This window comes from Musca domestica, unplaced genomic scaffold, assembly GCF_030504385.1.
Source record: "Musca domestica strain aabys unplaced genomic scaffold, Musca_domestica.polishedcontigs.V.1.1 110, whole genome shotgun sequence".
NCBI lineage: Eukaryota > Metazoa > Arthropoda > Insecta > Diptera > Muscidae > Musca > Musca domestica.
The window spans coordinates 1,129,697-1,149,151 of record NW_026712134.1 but is presented as its reverse complement, the minus strand read 5'-3'; the positions used below and the strand labels follow the sequence as shown (position 1 = coordinate 1,149,151).

General features: G+C 30.1%; 1 protein-coding gene across 4 annotated transcripts in view; it reads right to left on the bottom strand.

Annotated features, from left to right (window-relative positions):
* Positions 1–19,455, bottom strand: part of LOC101891188 (uncharacterized) — a 332,789-nt gene that overhangs the window by 42,667 nt on the left and 270,667 nt on the right. The gene's annotated exons all lie outside the window — the stretch shown is intronic.

Here is a 19,455-nt window from a genome sequence, read left to right as displayed (position 1 = left end):
ACTCCAATTATTACCTGCTGAGATTTGAAGAGGTTTTGTGCGGAATTTCGCGATTTCTATGGCAGCTGCCCACAACTTCTTAGCGAAATTCCTAAGAATCCTTTGCTAATTACTTTTCGTCAAAATATCTCAAAAAAGAGGAAGAGACGAAGAGAAAATGTCCAGGGATTTCAGGACGAGTAGGAGAAAATGACATTTTGTTACAGGAAATTGGATTAAGGAGTCAGAGATTTAGTTCGAAAATGTTGAGGAATAATATTTTTTTTAAGAGACCAACAAGAGAAAAAAAAATTCCAAAGGACACAGAGTCATTGCTAGGTCCTTGAAATAAAATTAAATATTTTTTTCAGACTATTTTTAAAAATAATTTCCAAAAAATTTGGATCCCTCAATCCTAAATATTTCTAAAAAATCGTTTGGAATTCAAATTTGAATTTTTTTTTAATATTCTTTTTTTATAAAAAAATAGTTTCCAGGGCACAAGAAGTTATTTCTAGGTCTTTCAAAAAATATTTAAAAAAAACGGAATTTCTAAGATTCTGGAAAAAATTAAAAAAGCACGATCATGCTATGTCTTTTTTGAAATAGATTTTAAACATAAAGCTTGTAGTGTTGCTTTCTAAATTATTTTAGAAATTGAATGTTATTCCGAAAAAATTGTACTTTCCTTCAATCCACCCTATTGTAATGGTTATTAAATAAAACTTTGGTTTTGCTTCCTTTCCTTTCCCTAGAAATGGAACAAAATTTTTTTAATTTTTGTTAAGGACTTGTATTTTCGAAGTTTTTTTGGTACAAGATTTTTTTTTTTTAATTTTTTCAAAGACGTGGATTTTTAAGGACATGAACTCTTTAAAAAAAATCAAATACGTGGATTTTCATAGACTTTTTCTAGGATTTTTTTTAAGAGTTCTTGAAGGATGTATTTTTTAATAAATTTTTCAAAAATGAAGGATTTTAAAGAATTTTTTGAAGGACTTAGATTCTTAAATTTAAGGACGAGATTTTTCATATTTTGTTTTTTTTCGGACGAGATTTGATATTAAGTATGGATTTTTTAAAGAATTTTCCAGACAAGATTTTTTCAGAATTTTTTTCAGGACAAAATTTTTTATGATTTTTTTCAAACACATGGCTTTTCAGGAGGTTGATTTTTACACAATTTTTCCAGGTCCTGATTTTTTTTAGGATTTTTGCTGGGACTTGGATTTTTTAATTTTTTTTTTTTTTCAAAGACTTGGATTTCTAAAAAAAATTCCAGGAGGTGTATTTTTACAGAATTTTGATATTTTAAATAACTTTTACAAGACGTTGATTTTTAAAGAATTTTTCCAGGACGTGGATATTTCAAAAATTCCAGGTCGTAAATTTTTTAAAGAATTTTTGCAGGACGTGGATATATAAAAAATCCAAATCGTAAATTGTTTAAAGAATTTTTCTAGGACGTGGATATTGAATAAAATTCAGGTCGTCAAATTTTTAAAGAATTTTTCCAGGGCGTGGATTTTTTTCAACATTTTTGCAGGACGTGGATTTTGAATAAAATCCAGGTCGTAAATTTTTTAAAGAGTTTTTTCAGGACGTGGATTTTTTCAACATTTTTGCAGGACGTGGATTTTCAATAAAATCCAGGTCGTATTTTTTTTAAAGAATTTTTTCAGGACGTGGATTTTTTTTCCGGGGCGCATATTTTTTAAAGAATTTTTCCAGGACGTGGATATTTAAAGTTTTTTTCCAGGACCTGCATTTTTTAAAGAATTTTTACAAGACGTGGATATTTTAAAGTAATTTCCAGGACATTGATTTTGTAAACCAATTTTTCCAGAACGAAGATTTGAAAAAAAAAATCCAGGACGTGAATTTAAAAAAAATCCAAAATATTTGTTTTTTAAAGAATATTTCCAGGACGTGGGTTTTTTAAATAATTTCTCCAGGACGTGGATTTTTTTTTAAATTTTCAGAACGTGGATTTTTTTAAAGAATTTCTCCAGGATGTACATTTTTTTAAATTTCCAGAACATGGATTTTTAAAAAAAAAATTCCAGGTGGAATATTTTTACAAAAATTTTCCAGGACGTGGATTTTTTAAAGAATTTTTCCAGAACCTGAATTTTTTTAAAGAAATTTTCCAGGACGTGGATTTTTTAAAGAATTTTTCCAGAACCTGAATTTTTTTAAAGAAATTTTCCAGGACGTGGATTTTTTAAAGAATTTTTCCAGAACCTGAATTTTTTAAAGAAATTTTCCAGGAGGTGGATTAAAAAAAAAACTCCAGGATGTGGATTTTATAAAGAATTTTTCAAGGAGGTGGATTTAAAAAAAAATCCAGGATGTGGATTTTTTGAAGAATTTTTCCAGGACGTAGATTTTTGAAAGGATTTTTCCAGGACATAGATTTTTGAAAGAATTTTTCCAGGACGTAGATTTTTTTAAGGATTTTATTTTAAGGACGTGGAGTTTTTAAAGATTTTTTCCAGGACATGGAGATTTTAAAGAATTTCTACAAAAAGTGGATTTAAAAAAAAATCCAGGACATGGATTTTCTAAACCAATTTCTCCAGGACGTAAATTTTTTAAGGAATTATTCCAGGACATGGATTTTCTAAACCAATTTCTCCAGGATGTAAATTTTTTAAGGAATTATTCCAGGACGTGTATTTTTAAAAATATTTTTCCAGGACAATATTTTTGATGTTCTTTTAAGGACTTCAATTTTTTTTAAATTTTCCAGGACAAGAATTTTTTTAAGGCCGTGAATTTTTTAAAACCTTTTTCCAGGACAATATTTTCGATGTTCTTTTAAGGACGTGGAATTTTTTTAATAATTTTTCCAGGATTTGGATTTTTTAAATAATTTTTGTCGGATTTGGATTTTTTAAATAATTTTTCCCCGGGCGTGGATTTCTTAAGGAATTTTTTTCAAGGACTTGGATTTTTTAAAGAATTTTTCCAGAACGTGGATTTTTTAAAAATTTTATTTTTTTAGATTTTCCAGGACTTGGATTTAAAAAAAGATGTCTCCAGGACAATATTTTTTAAGATTTTTTTTTCCAGGACGTGGGGTTTTAAAACATTTTTCCACGACAATATTTTTGATGTTCTTTTAAGGACTTGGATTTTTAGAATTTTTACAGAACAAGATTTTTTAAGAATTATTTTCAAGGACGTGGATTTTTAAAGAATTTTCTTCAAGGCCGTGGATTTTTTAAAATAATTTTTCCTAGACTTGGTATTTTTAAATAATTTTTCCCGGACGTGGATTTTTTAAAGAATTTTTTTCCAGGACCTGGATTTTTATAACACTTTTCCAGGACAAGATTTTTTAAAACTTTTTCCAGGTCAAGAATTTTTTCAGGACAGGATTTTTATGAATATTTTTCTAGGACAAGATTTTTGAAGAGTTTTTTTAAAGAATTTTTTTCAAAGACGTGGATTTCGTGAATTTTTCCTGGACAAAAAATTAACCCCTTCCTTCAATCCACCCTATTATAAAATTAAATAAATAAAACAGCACTTTTGCCCCTCTTTCCCCCTTCTAAGAAAAAAGCCCTTTTATCCCTTCAAATACACCATTGGCAGATGTCATAATTGCTGAAGGTAATTTTCAATAATAAAATAATATGTGTGTTACTTGTAGAAAAACGGTGGGGCGAGGGTGTCCCCAAGGGAAAAATTCACAATATTTTATTATGAGGAGGAGACAATAAAAAAGCGGTTACCCAAACTGACGTCAAGTGAAATAGTTTTATGGTGAGTGGTTGGTTGGCATTTGGATTATGACATGAAAACAAAAGGCAGCAACAACACACACTCGCAACAAGACGACAACAACAATAACGCGCCATACAAAAATTGACAATTACAATATTTCTCCAAGAAATGGAAATTATTTGCAAAAACTGCAAAACTACAAACGGCAATGCAAATTCCTTAGCTTTGGCGATGACGAGAGCAAAGCCCCAAATGTCAAGGTTATATTAATTCAGAGAAGAAAAAAATTTAAAACAATTAGTCTACCAAGGAATTTAATTGACTCAAGTTGTTTGAAATAATTAGAAATTATTGAAAGTATTTTTTTAGAATTTTTTAAGAGAATTATTATCAAATCTACAATAAATTACCTGGTTACATTCCAACATAGTTTTGCTATGGTTTTGAGGAGCCCTGTGCTCCTGCTGTTGTTGCGAAACACCCTGTGTCGATTTTGATTGATTCGAGTTGAGTTTGGAATCGATTAGTCGATTTAGTAACGTAGTTGTATTGATGTCATTTTTCTTTTAGTTTTCACGTTTTTTTTTTTAATATTTTTATTTATTGAATAATTTTAAGTATTTAATTTATTTTTTTGATTTTTGCTCATTTCTCTAGGATTTATTTACTTTTTAATTTGAACTTAACACAACCATGTTTTTTTAAATTGTAAACTCATTTTAGGAAATTGTTTCAGTGCCAGGATATTCTAAAATTTTATTGATTTGAAAATAAATTCCGAAATATTTTTTCTCATTTAAAACCTCCTTTACTATCTCTCGCTCTCCATTATTGTCTTTAAAAATCCAAGTTTTTAGCAAAGTTTTAAAAATTATTTTTAAAAGCCTACGTTCTTGACAAGTTTTTTAAAAAAATATTTTAAAAAATCCAATTTTTTAAAAAAATTATTTTTAAAAAATCAAAGTCATTGACAAGTTCTTAAAAAAATATTTTTTTAAAAAATCCAATTTATTGACAAGTTTTAAAAAATATTTTTAAAAAATCCACGTTATTGGCATTTTTTAAAAAACAAAATATTTAAAAAAATACAAGTTCATAAAAAATATTTTTAAAAAATTCGGCAATTTTTTAAAAAGAATTTTTTTAAAATATCCAATTTGTTGTATTTTTTTTAAATATTTTTAAAAAATCCAAGTCAATGGCAAGTTTTAATTTTTTTTAAATCCTCGTCATTGCAAGTTTTTAAAAAAGATATTTTTTTAAAAAATTCACGTTACCGGCAATATCTTTTATATATTTTTACAAAATCCACGTTATTGGCAATATTTAAATAAAAAATATTTTTAAAAAATCCAAGCCATTGGCAAGTTAAAAAAAATTTAAAAATCCAATTTATTGGAAATTTTTAAAAAAAAAATATTTTAAAAAAATCCAGGTCATTGACAAGTTTTTTAAAAAAAATATTTTTTTAAAAGATTCACGTTACCGGCAATCTTTAAAAAAGAAATATTTTTAAAAAATTCTAGTCATTGGCAAGTTTTAATTTTTTTTTAAATTCACGTTACCGGCAATCTTTTAAAAAAATATTTTTAAAAAATCCACGTTATTGACAATTTAAAAAAAATGTATATTTTTAAAAATCCACGGCATTGGCAAGCTTTTAACAAATATTTTTTAAAAAATTCACGTTACCGGTAATCTTTTAAAAAAAAATATTTTAAAAAATACACATTATTAGCAAGTTTTAAAAAACTTTTTTTAAAATATCCAAGCCATTTGCAAGTTCTTAAAAAAATATTTTTAAAAAATCCAAGTCATTGGCAAGTTTTTAAAAAATATTTTTTTAAAAAATTCACGTTAACGGAAATCTTTTAATAAAATATTTTTAAAAAATCCACATCATTGGCAAGTTTAAATTTTTTTAAATCCACTTTATTGGAATTTTTTAAAGAATCTACGACATTGGCAAGTTTAAAAAAAAAAATATTAAAAAACAACCACTTTATTGGAAAGTATAAGATTTTTTAAAAAATTTTCCAGGACATGGTTTTTTTTTAAAGAATTTTTTCAGGGCGTGGAAATTTTAAAGAATTTTTCCACAACATGGATTTTTTAAAGAATTTTTTCAGGGCGTGGAAATTTTAAAGAATTTTTCCACAACATGGATTTTTTAAAGAATTTTTCCAGGTTAAGATTTTTTATTTTTTTTAAAGACGTGATTTTATAAGGCATTTTTAAAAGATGTGGATTTTTTTAAAGAAAAAAAATTTAAGGACGTGGATTTTATAAAAAAATTTTCCAAGACGTGGATTTTTTAAAGAATTTTTTCCAGGTTAAGATTTCTTAATATTTTTGAGGACGTGAATTTTATGAAGAATTTTTAAAGAATGTGAATTTTTTCAAAAGATTTTTTCAGACAAAAAATTTAAAGATTTTTGACAGGACGTGGATTTTTTACAGAATTTTCGCAGGATGTGGATTTTTTAAAGAATTTTTCCAGGACATGAAATTTTTTAAAAATTTTTCTAGGACGTGGATGTTTTAAAATTTTTTTCCAGGACGTGGATTTTTTTTAAAAAAAATTTTCAGCATATGGATTTTTTAAAGATTTTTCCAGGTTAAGATTTTTTTATTTTTTTTCAAGGACGTGGATTTTATAAAGAATTTTTCAAAGCCCTATATTTTTTAAAGGATTTTTTCAGAAAAAAAAATTTAAAGACGTGGATTTTTTAAAGAATTCTCCTGGACAAGATTTTATAAGAATAGGAAAAGATTTTTTTTCAAAGATGCAGATCTTTAAAGGATTTTTCCAAAATGTGGATTTTTCAAAGAATTTTCCAGGACAAGATGTTTAAAGAATTTTTCCCAGATAAATTTTTTTCAAGGACGTGGATCTTTAAAGGATTTTTCCAGGACATGATTTTTTAACGAATTTTCTCAGGATAAGATTTTTTTAGAACTTTGAATTTTTAAAGGATTTTTCCTGGATAAGATTTTTTAAGACTTTTTTTTCAAGGACGGGGATCTTTAAAATATTTTTCCAGCACGTGGATTTTTTAAAGAATTTTTCCAGGAGAAGATTTTCGAAGTCCATGTTGTAAATGCTGCAAAGGTCTTCAGCACATATTACTTACAGGGATGTAACACCCTGTAACCGATTATTATATGATTTCCCTATTCAAAATAATAACTGCAAAAAGTTATGCCAAGAACAAATCTTCGATTATGGACCTATATAGACAACGATGGGTAAAAATGTCATTATGGAATTACCGACAACATTTTCTTTTTAATAATTCCCAATAAATTTCCAAGCCCATCCACCCCACTTCATATAGCCATGCATTCCTACATACCCCATAATCCATAAAAAGAAAAAAATAAATTAAAATTGACCATCTCCTCCATGTCCAGTCAACAACTCTCGCACAGATGGTTGGTAGTTTAATTCAATTAAACCAGTCCTTTAACTACCATCCCCAACTCCCCCAAACTATTTCTACTATTCCATCAGCAAAACACCTTTTTTCATAGTCTTCTGTTCTCTCCCCCATTTTCCTCCTCCCCCTTTTTAATAGAAATATGAATAGCTAGATGGACACGAAGAAGAAATTAACTCGCAAAGAGAAGTAATAATAATAATCATCATCAGAATACTAAAAGGGAGAACTGAATTGTGGCAATTGTCTGCCATGAGAATGGTCATCCTCATGGCCAGTGGATAAGGGCTAATAATTTATGAGGGGTTAACACACCTTAATTGGCCATGTAGAGAGGCGGGTTAGCGGCGTGGGGGAGTTAGAAATGTTGTCAACTGACTAATTGGAATGAAAGGAACAACTTTCAATTAATGGGGCCTTTTTTAGAGATTTTTTTCGAAGGAGTATATGTTCGGGATACAAGGCGGTGGAACACGTATTTTTTAAGCATTTTTAGAGAATTTAGATTTTTGAAAAAAGGTTTAAAAGGTGAATTTTTCAAGAAATTTTCCAGGACAGTATGTTTTAAAAGTTTTTTCAAAGACGTGGATTTTTTTAAGATTTTTTCTAGGACGTGAAACTTTCAAAGAATTTTTCCGGAATAATTTTTTTTAAAGAATTTTTCCAGGTCGTGAATTTTTAAAGTGTTTTTCCAGGACGTGATTTTTTAAAGAATTTTTTCAGGACGTGGAGTTTTTAAATCATTTTTCCTGGACGTGGATTTTAAAAGAATTTTTCCAGGACGTGGATTTTAAAAGAAGGACGTGAACCTTTCAAAGAATTTTTCCAGGACGTGGATTTTAAAAGAAGGACGTGAACCTTTCAAAGAATTTTTCCAGGACGTGGATTTTAAAAGAAGGACGTGAACCTTTCAAAGAATTTTTCCAGGACGTGGATTCTAAAAGAAGGACGTGAACCTTTCAAAGAATTTTTCCAGGACGTGGATTCTAAAAGAAGGACGTGAACCTATCAAAGAATTTTTCCAGGACCTGGATTTTAAGAGAAGGACGTGAACCTTTCAAAGAATTTTTCCAGGACATGGATTTTTTAAAGATTTTTTCAAGGACGAGATTTTTTAAGATATTTTCCAGGACGTGGATTTTTTAATATTTTTCCAAAGCAAGATTTTTTAATCAATTTTCCCAGGACATGATTTTAAATTTTTTTTTTTCAAGGATATGAATTTTTTAAAAATATTTTCCAGGACGGGAATTTTCATAGGATTTTTTTAAAGAATTCTTTCAAGGAAGCAGTTTTTAATAATTTTTTCTGGTAGGAAGGATTCTTAAAGAATTTTTAAAAATTGTTTTAAGGACGTTGAGTTTTAAGAATTTTTCCAGAACATTGAGTTTTAAGATTTTTTCCAGGACAAGGTTTTTTTAGAATTTTTCTAAGATGTGGATGTTTTTCAAGGACCTGGATTTTTTAAAGAATTTTTCCAGGACAATATTTTTAAGGATTTTTTTTTAAAAAGTGGATTAGAATTTTTCCAAGACAATATTTTTAAAGAATTTTTTCAAGGACGTTAATCCAGGAATTTAAAAAAAAAACGTGGACGTGGGACGTGGATTTTTTAAAAGTAATTTCCAGGACGCGAATTTTTTATGGAATTTTTGCAGGAAAAGATTTTTTAAGAATTGTTTTCAAGGACGTGGAGTTTTTAAAGAATTTTTCCAGGAAGTGGATTTTTTACGAATTTTTACAGGGCGTGGATTTTTCCGAATTTTTTCAATGAGGTGGATTTTTTAAAGACATTTTCGAGGACAAGATTTTTTAAGGATGTGGAATTTTTGAAAAACTTGTAATTGTTAAAGAATTTTTGAAGAACGTGAAATTTTTCCTGAACTTGGATTTTTTAAAGAATTTCTCCAGGATATGGATCTTTTAAAGAATTTCTCAAGGGCGAGGATTTTTAAAATAATTTTTTCAAAAACCTGGATTTTTAAAGAGTATGTTTTTCAAGAAACTGGATTTTTAAAGAGTATTTTTCAAGGACCTGGATTGTTTAAAGAATTTTCCGGGAATTTTTAAAGAATTCTTGAAGAAAGTGGAATTTTTCCAGGACGTGGATATTTAACAAATTTTCCAGGATGAGGATCTTTTAAAAAATTTCTCAAGGACGAGGAATTTCTTTCAAAAACCTGAATTTTTAAGGAGTATTTTTCCAAAGACCTGTATTTTTTAAGAATTTTCTCGAGACAAGATTTCTAAGAATTTTGTCATGGACGTGGATGTTTAATATTTTTTTTTTAAAAACGTGGATTTTCATTGATTTTGTCTAAGATTTTTCCAGGACAGAATTTTCGTTGTCCATGGCAAGGACTTTTTAAGGACATGACATCTTTAAGAGTTTTTCAAGGATGTGGCGCGTTAATTAATTTTAAAGGGACGTTAATTCTTTAGAATTTTTCAAGGACATGGTCTTTTGAAGATTTTTTTTTTCAAGATATTCAAACAACATGGATAATGTATCTGCAACTCGGATAAAGTATCTATGTTATCCAGACTACGTGGATAATGTATCTGCAACTCGGATAAAGTATCTATGTTATCCAGACTACGTGGATAATGTATCTACAACTCGGATCATGTATCTATGATATCCTGACAACGCGGATAATGTATCTATACTACCTAGACTACGTGGATAGTGTATCTACAACTTGGGTAATGTATCTATGCTATCCAGACTACGTAGATAATGTATCTGTAACCTATGTAGTGTATCTATGTCATCGAAACAACGTGGATAATATATCTAAGATATCCTAACAATGCGGGTAATGTATCTTTGCTATCCAGACTATGTGGATAATGTATCTCTGTTATCCGAACAACGTGGATAATGTATCTACAACTTATTTAATGTATCTATGTTATCCAAATAACACGGATAATGTATCTACAACTCGGATAATGTATCAATGATATCCCCACAACGCGGATAATGTATCTATGCTATCCAGACTACGTGGATAATGTATCTACAACTCGGATAATGTATCTATGTTATCCTAGCAACGTAAAAATGTATCTACATCTCGGATAATGTATCTATAATATTCTAACAACATGGATAATGTATCTATGCTATCCAGACTACGTAGATAATGTATCTGCACATGGGGTAATGTATCTATGTTATCCGAATAACATGGATAATGTATCTACTACTCAGATAATGTATCTACGTCATCCAGACAATGTGGATAATGTATCTATGTGATCCAAACAACGTGAAAAATGTATCTTCAACTCGGTTAATGTATCTATGATATTCTAACAAAGCGGATAATGTATCAATGATATCCCTACAACGCGGATAATGTATCTATGCTATCCAGACTACGTGAATAATGTATCTACAACCCCGTTAATGTATCTAAGATATCCTAGCAACGTAAGAAATGTATCTACATCTCGGATAATGTATCTATAATATTCGAACAAAGCAGATAATGTATCTATGCTATCCAGACTACGTAAATAATGTATCTACAACAACTATGTTATCCGGACTACATGTATAATGTATCTAAAACTCGGATAATGTATCTATGATATCCTAATGACGAAAATAATGTAGCTACGTCATCTAAACAACGTGGATAATGTATCTACAACTAGATTTATGTATCTATGATATTCTAACAACGCGGATAATGTATCTATACCATCCAGACTATGATATTCTAACAACGCGGATAATGTATCTATACCATCCAGACTATGTGGATAATGTATCCACGTCGTTCAGATAACGTGGATAATGTATCTACAACTCGGATAATGTATCTGTGATATCCCAACAACGCGGATAATGTATCTATGCTATCCAGACTACGTGGATAATGTATCTACAACTGGGATAATGTATCTGTGTTATCCAAACAACTTGGATAATGTATCTACAACTCAGATAATGTATCTATGATATTATTAATAACGCAAATAATGTAGCTACGTCATCTAAATAACATGGATAATGTATCTACAACTAGATTTATGTATCTATGATATTCTAACAACGCGGATAATGTATCTATACTATCCAGACTACGTAGATAATATGTCTACGTCGTTCAAATAACGTGGATAATGTATCTACAACTCGGATAATGTATCTATAATATCCTAACAATGTGGATAATGTATCTTCGTTATCCAGACTACGTGTATACTATATCTACAACTTGGACAATGTATCTATGTTATCCAAACAACGTGAATATTATATCTACAACTCGGTTAATGTATCTATGATATCCTTACAACGCGGATAATGTATCTATGTTATCCAGACTACGTGGATAGTGTATCTACAACTCGTTTAATGTATCTATGATATCCTAACAACGCGGATAATGTATCTATGCTATCCAGACTACGTGGATAGTGTATCTTCAACTGGGATAATGTATCTATGATATCCAAACAACTTGAATAATGTATCTATGATATCCGAACAACGCGGATAATGTATCTACAACTCGAATAATGTATCTATGTGGTAGGTAATCTATATACGTAATATAGATAACAAAGATAATGTATCTCCAGAATATTGATGTAATATAAAATGTATCTATAGCATTTAGATCATATATATACTTTATATATGTCGTGTATATGGCAAAGATAATGTATCTACGTCATGTAAGTGCCATAGATAGTGTATCTACGACATGTAGATGACATAAATAATGTATCTACATTATGTAAATGACGTAGATATTGTATCTAAGTTACGTAGATGACACAGATAATGTATCTACATCATTTTGAGAGCACAAATAGTGTATCTACGTTTCCCAGAAACCGTGAATAATGTATCCATGGTATCTGAATAGGTTGGATAATGTATCTACATCATTTAAAATGCATCTCCATCATTTAGATCATATAGATACTGTATCCGCGTCGTGCATATGGTATAGATAATGTATCTACTCCATGTAGGTGCCATAGATAATATATCTACGACAGGTAGATGAAATAAATAATGTATCTACATTATGTAAATGACATAGATATTGTATCTACATCATATAGATGACGCAGATAATGGATCTGCATCATTTTGAGAACACAGATAGTGTATCTATTATTCCCAGAAACCGTGAATAATGTATCCATGGTATCTGAATAGGCTAGATAATGTATCTACATCATCTAAAATGTATCTACATCATTTAGATCATGTAGATACTGTATCTACGTCGCATATAAGGCATAGACAGTGTATCTACGGCATGTAGGTGTCATATACAGTGTATCTATGACACGTAGATGGCATAAATAATGTATCTACATTATGAAAATGACATAGATATTGTCTCTACGTCATATAGATGACACAGATAAGGTATCTGTATCATTTTGAGAACACATGTGGTGTATCTACGATTCCTAGAAACCGTGAATGATGTATCCGTGGTATCTGAATAGGCTACATAATGTATCTACATCATCTAAAATGTATCTACATCATTTAGATCATATAGATACTGTATCTACGTCGTGTTTATGACATAGATAGTGTATCTACATCATGTAGATGGCATAGATAATGCATCTACGCTATGTAGATGAAATATATAATGTACCTACATTATGCAAATGACATGGATATTGTATCTACGTCATATAGATGACAAAGATAATGTATCTACATCATCTAAAATATATCTACATCATTTAGATTATATAAATACTGTATCTACGTCGTACATATGGTATAGATAATGTATCTACTCCATGTAAGTGCCATAGATAATATATCTACGACAGGTAGATAAAATAAATAATGTATCTACATTATGCAAATGACATAGATATTGTATCTACATCATATAGATGACGTAGATAATGGATCTGAACCATTATGAGAGCACGAATAGTGTATCTACGTTCCCATTAAACCATAAATAATGTATCTATGGCATCTGAATGGGCTAGATAATGTATCTACATCATGTAAGTGGCTTAGATAATGTATCTACGTCATGTAGATGCCATAAATAATATATCTACCATATGTAAATGACATAGATATTTTATCTACGTTATATAGATGACAAAGATAATGTATCTGCATCATTTTGAGAGTACAAATAATGTATCTACGTTTCCCTGAAACCATAAATCTATGGTATCTAAATGGGCTAGATAATGTATCTACATCATCTAGAATGTATCTACATCATCTAAAATGTATCTACATCATCTAAAATGTATCTAAACCACATTCACTTCACGAATAATGTCTATATCTTATCTAAATGCCGCCTATAATATATCTCCACTATATTTCGCCCCATTCCTTACTTCAAATTACTTGCCCTGCATGTGGTCCATTCACCATATTACTTTGAATTTGACCTTAAAAAGTTGCCGAAAAAAAAAAACTCGAAAACTTGGTCACACGCGGAAGTATACACGCACATTTCGTTTCGTTTTAATTATCCTTAATGGCAAAATTTTAATGCACTGCATGTTTTATTCTAAGCCTGGCTAGAGGGAGCGGAAGAGAGCGTAAGAGAGAGGATGGATGGAGTTTGTAGAAATTATCACGCCAAGTAATGTCGACATTCAAAACGTGATGATAATGAAGTATTTCGTTGGCAAAATTATTAACAAATGGCACGCAAATGTTTCGCCGATGACAAAAAAAAAAAAAATCACAAATTTAGAAACCAAAAAAAATTACGAAAATCTTGCCTCCCGGAAAAGTCCATGTCCATTAAAAGGAAATCGCAAGTAATGGAATTTTAAGAAATGCCGAAGATTTGGCAGTACCCTTCAGTTCAGTTCAGCTTTTTTTTTTGGCACACATATGTTCTTCTGCCCTGTTATCAATATTGTAGCGTAATTTATGGCTGTTGAAGGAATTTTTCATAAATCATAGTATACTTTTAGGGAGTTACACACTGATTTGCCAAACGTATTGTACACACACACTCACGTACGCTGAGCTGGGAACACAATATTTTTCCAAACACTTTCATTTAATTTTTTAAGAATTTTCTTTGATTTCCGAATTTTTAATTTTTTAATTAATTTTTTTTAATTTCCTTTGGGATTTTTTTTTTTATTAAAATTCCATAAATTTTTATTTGGTTTCGAATTTTTCCTTTTAGCAATTTTCCAATTTTCTTTTTTTGCTTCGTTATGATAGATACCTTCAACACTGAACACAGAAAGAACACCAACCGAGCAACCACTGGCTGGCTGGTTCGATGGTTGGTTGGTTAGTTGGAGAGGCAAAGCCGTGGGAGAGGGGGGGTGAGTGGTGGGCCCGCTCACACAATTGTGAACGTAATGCCGTTACGTTTGTAAGGGTGTGGGGCGATGTGCGGCACACATCTCGATAGCCCACTAAAAAGGCAAATACACGGAACACGGAACAACAAACCAAACGACCGACTGAGCAACCTATAAGCGCAACATTAAAAAAGTTTTCCTTTCCTTTTTCCAACAACACAAGTTTGTTGTTGTTGTTTTATTTATTTATTTATTTTTTTTTTTTTTTGTTAAATTAATTTTTCCCCCTTAGGAAAATTTTCTGACCCGCTCGAAACTCGAAAAACTCTATCGATAATGTTTAAGGTTTGGTTCTGTTTGTGTTCTGATTGTTGCATTTGTTGTTGTTGCCCTTTTGTTGGGTAAGGACAACAGCACGGTTAGGTTCTCTCTCTCTCCCTTCGTATTTTCTCTCTCCATACTCTTGTTATATTAGAGAGCTTTTAATTATTTTGAATTGAGGTAAACAATAAGGAATGACAGTTAAATGTCATGGCAACGTAGAGAAATGTCAAAAATGGGTGAACGGAAGGGCGTTTATGGAGCTTTGGGAGAGAGAAAAGCTTTACGATTTGAAAAAAACCTTTATCGGCGAGAGATTTGTAGAGATATATAAAAGTCACCAGGAGATGGTGCTAATGTGCGACCAAGAACTTCATTTAAGTCAGCTAATGGACAATTAGAATGTATCTACATTATCTGAAAGAGAAAGATAATGTATCTCTATAATTCTAATAATGTGGATAATGTATCTACATCGCCTTAACAATGTGAACAAAGTATCTACAACAACAAATCAATGTAGATAATGTATCTACAGTATCCCAGCAGATTAGATAATGTATCTTCACCACGGATAATGTATCTACGGTATCCAAACAACGTAGATAATGTATCTATAGCATCTAAACAACATGGATAATATATCTACAGCATCTAAACAACTTGGATAATGTATCTTCACCACAGATAATGTATCTACAGTATCCAAACAACGTAGATAATGTATCTACAGCATCTAAACAACATGGATAATGTATCTACAGCATCTACACAACGTAGATAATGTATCTTCAACACGGATAATATATCTACAGCATCTTACCAACGTCGAAAATGTATCTTCAGCACGGATAATGTATCTACAGTATCCAAATAACGTAGATAATGTATCTACAGTATCCAAACAACGTGGACAATGTATCTTCAACACCGATAATGTATCTACAGCATCCAGACAAGATGGCTAATGTATCTACAGTATCTAAACTATGGGGATAATGTATCTACAGTACCCAAACAACTTGTATAATGTATCTATAGTTTCCCAACAGCGTAGATACTGTATCTTTAGTACGAATAAAGTATCTATTGCATACAAATAACGTAGATAACGTATCTACAGTATCTAAACAATCTGGATAATGTATCTTCACCACGGATAATGTATCTACAGTATCCAAACAACATGGCTAATGTATCTATAGTTTCCCAACAGCGTAGATGTTGTATCTTTAGTACGAATTAAGTATCTTTGACATCCAAACAACATGGATAATGTATCTTTAACACGGATAATGTATCTATTGTATCTCAACAACATGGATAATGTATCTTCAGCGCGAATAAAGTATCTTTGGTATCCAAACAACATAGATAATGTATCTACGCTATAGAAAATGTATCTGCATCATCTCCATGATATAGATTTTTTATCTGGAACATTTTATTTGCATAGATACTATATATAGGCCACTTAAATGGCATATATAAGTTATTTACACTTAAAATACAGCCACAAAAGTAATATATGAAAGTAAAATCTGCGAAAAAATGGTACTCCATTGACTCTTTATTTAAAAGTCATATTACTTACATTATCATATAAAAATAATTCATTCAATTTCCAAAATTTAACAATTTTACATACCTGAAAAGATAAAAAAATATATACAATTATTAAAACATTTATTTCATAAAAAATATAAAAAAGGAAGTAATAGAAAAACACAAATAAAATTCATAAATATGTATTTTTCTTAAAAAAAATGTTTTATAAAAATCTAAAAAAAAATTATTAAAAATTGGAAACTATTTTAAAGGAAAATTGGGATTTTCTATAAATAAAAAAATAAACTTAATGTTCCCGTACGTTACGTGGTGAGTAACTAGTGTAACAAGTTGATGGCATTCGAGAGTAGTCTAGACACAAACCAACTCGACTTAAAATCCCCAAAGGCAACTGTACATTTTGAACTGTACAAACAAACAAAATTGATGTATGTCTCTAGGTATTCAGGGAGATGTGTAGAGTTTTTTGAAAGTCTATTTTTTATGGAGTCAAACAACGTGGGTTTTCTACAAATATTTTTCTTCAAAATCCTACGAAAAACATGCATTTCTTCTAAACATTTTTTTCAAAGTCTTAAAACAACGTAGATTTTTTTTATAATTTTTTTTTCCAAGTCCTACTAAAAAACGTGATCTTTTCAAAAATATTTTTTTAATTTTTATGAAAAATGTTGATTTAAAAAAATATTTATTAGACAACAAAAAGTGTGGACTTTTTAAAAAAAAAATATTTTTTGAGGCCTTATTATGAACGTGGATTTTTATACCCTACAACACTATGTGTTGGGGGTATTATAAGTTTGATTGGGCCAAAAATTATGTAACACCACGAAATATTGGTTTCCCACATAGGAAAGTATATATGGATCATCCTAGCTCGCCGAGCTGAGTCGATCTAGCTATGTATGTCCGTCCGTCCGTCTGTCCGTCTGTCCGTCTGTCCGTCTGTCCGTCTGTCCATGTTAATTTGTAATCACTCTACAGGTCGCAATTATAGCCCGATCTTCACGAAATTTGGAATGGAGGTCGGGGTTGGGCCGGAATAGAACCCTATTTCTTTTTGAGATGATCGCCAAATGTTTAGGGGTTGAAATGGACCAAATACTGAAAAAATGTTGGATTTTGCAGTAGCTATACAAGTCGCAATTATAGACCAATCGACGCGGAATTTCGCATGTAGCTAGAGTTTAGGACGGGGAAGAAGCCTACCAATTTGGGTGGTCATCGGATAATATTTAGCGGGTAAAATAGACCATATATTTTGTGTTAAAAAAATTCAAAATTTTTCATTAAACCGCGAATATTTTTAATCCCGGCTAAATCACAAAGCCATGACAAGGTTACTTCTGACCTTTACATTGATGTTAACATCCAACAAATCGGATATATAGCAAAATATGTGCGATATATATGTTTATCAAAGAAGATATGCTTGAAAGATCTCTTATATGTATGTCGAGAACGGCTGAACTGATTTCGACAGTTCTCATTAACTCAGAATGGCCTCTTGGCAGGAAAGAAAAAACGTCTAAAAAATCGCATAAAAATATCTCTCTAAAGATGAAAATATTGATTTTGTAAAATTTTCTCATATTTTTTCAATTTTGTCATATTTTTGGCATATTTTCATTTTGAATTAAACATTTGGTAGTATTTCTACAGCTAACAAAACTAAGTAGTTAGGATATCAGGATATCATATACAGATCGCATTTATGGCCCGATCCTTCCGAAATTTTGCATGGGGATAAGATGAGGGTCAGAATAGAAGCCTACTCTTTTTGGAGATGATCGCCATATATTTAGGGGTTGAAATGGACCAAAAAACGGCAAAATTGTCGGCAGGTCGTAATTATCGCCCGATCCTCACGCACATTTGAAAGGGAGTTACCGGACATTGCTAAAGCCAAGCAGGTTTGGATGGGCATACAAAAATATTCAATGTGTGAAATAGTTTTCCAACTTTTGTAGACAAAATACGAAAATGTCCATTCCAGAGACTTTTTCGAGAATTCACAAATACAGGAAAGACGCACTTCTGACTATTTCGTTAACGAATATAGTCAAATGTCCGTATCTCATATAGATGCGTTTCAGTCAAAAACCAATAATAAATGTTAATCTTTTGACACTTCTAAGAAATTATAGGTCTTTGGGAAATATTGGTTCCAGATCTAGGAAGACCATTTAAGTGCAACATCTACCAATATATTGGAATTGGGCAAATTAGTTTAAGTTGCTATTATTCGAAAATTAGAGAACGAAACCTGATAGTTTTCTTTTATAATTTGTCACAATATCTTGTGGAATTCTTTCGAGTATCTCGCCTATATAAACTGTATTGTTTATTATAGTGTTGTAGGGTATTCAACGGTCGGCCCCGCTCGACTGTAGCCTTTGCTTACTTGTTATAAAATATTTTTATAAACGTTGATTCTACTAAAGCGGATATTTTTTTTAAATAATTTTTTTGGTAACCTCCATCAACATGAATTTTTTTAAAATATTTTTTTCTTGTGAATTCCTTAAGAGTGAGTTTTTTTCAAATATTTTTTCTTGAGACTTCCATTAATGTGGATTTTTTTTTCAAATATTTTTGCTTCTGAATTCCTTTAGCGTGGATTAATAAAAAAAAAAAAACATTTTTCTTGTGAATTTTTCCAAACGTGGATTTTTTTTTGATTTTTTTGAGTGGTTTTCATAGATATGGAATTTTAAATTTTTTTGAGTAGTTTTCACAGACGGGGATTTATAAAAAAAATATTTCTGGAGCCGTTTTCATATACGTGGATTTTTTTAAAAATATTTTTTGATTAGTTGTCATTGGCGTTGATTTTTAAAACATATTTTTTGATTAGTTTTCATAGACATGGATTTTTTAAAAATACTTTTTGAGTAGTTTTCATAGACGTAGATTTAAAAAAAAAAAAAAAAAAATTGATAAGTTTTTATAGACGTGAATATTCTAAAAATATTTTTCGGAAGTCCTTTTATAAATTTATATTCTTTAAAAAATATTTTTTGGGGAAACTTTTATAAATGTGGAATTTTTAAAAATATTTTTTGAGGACTATATGGATTTATTAAAAATCTTTTTGAGAAGTTTTCATAGA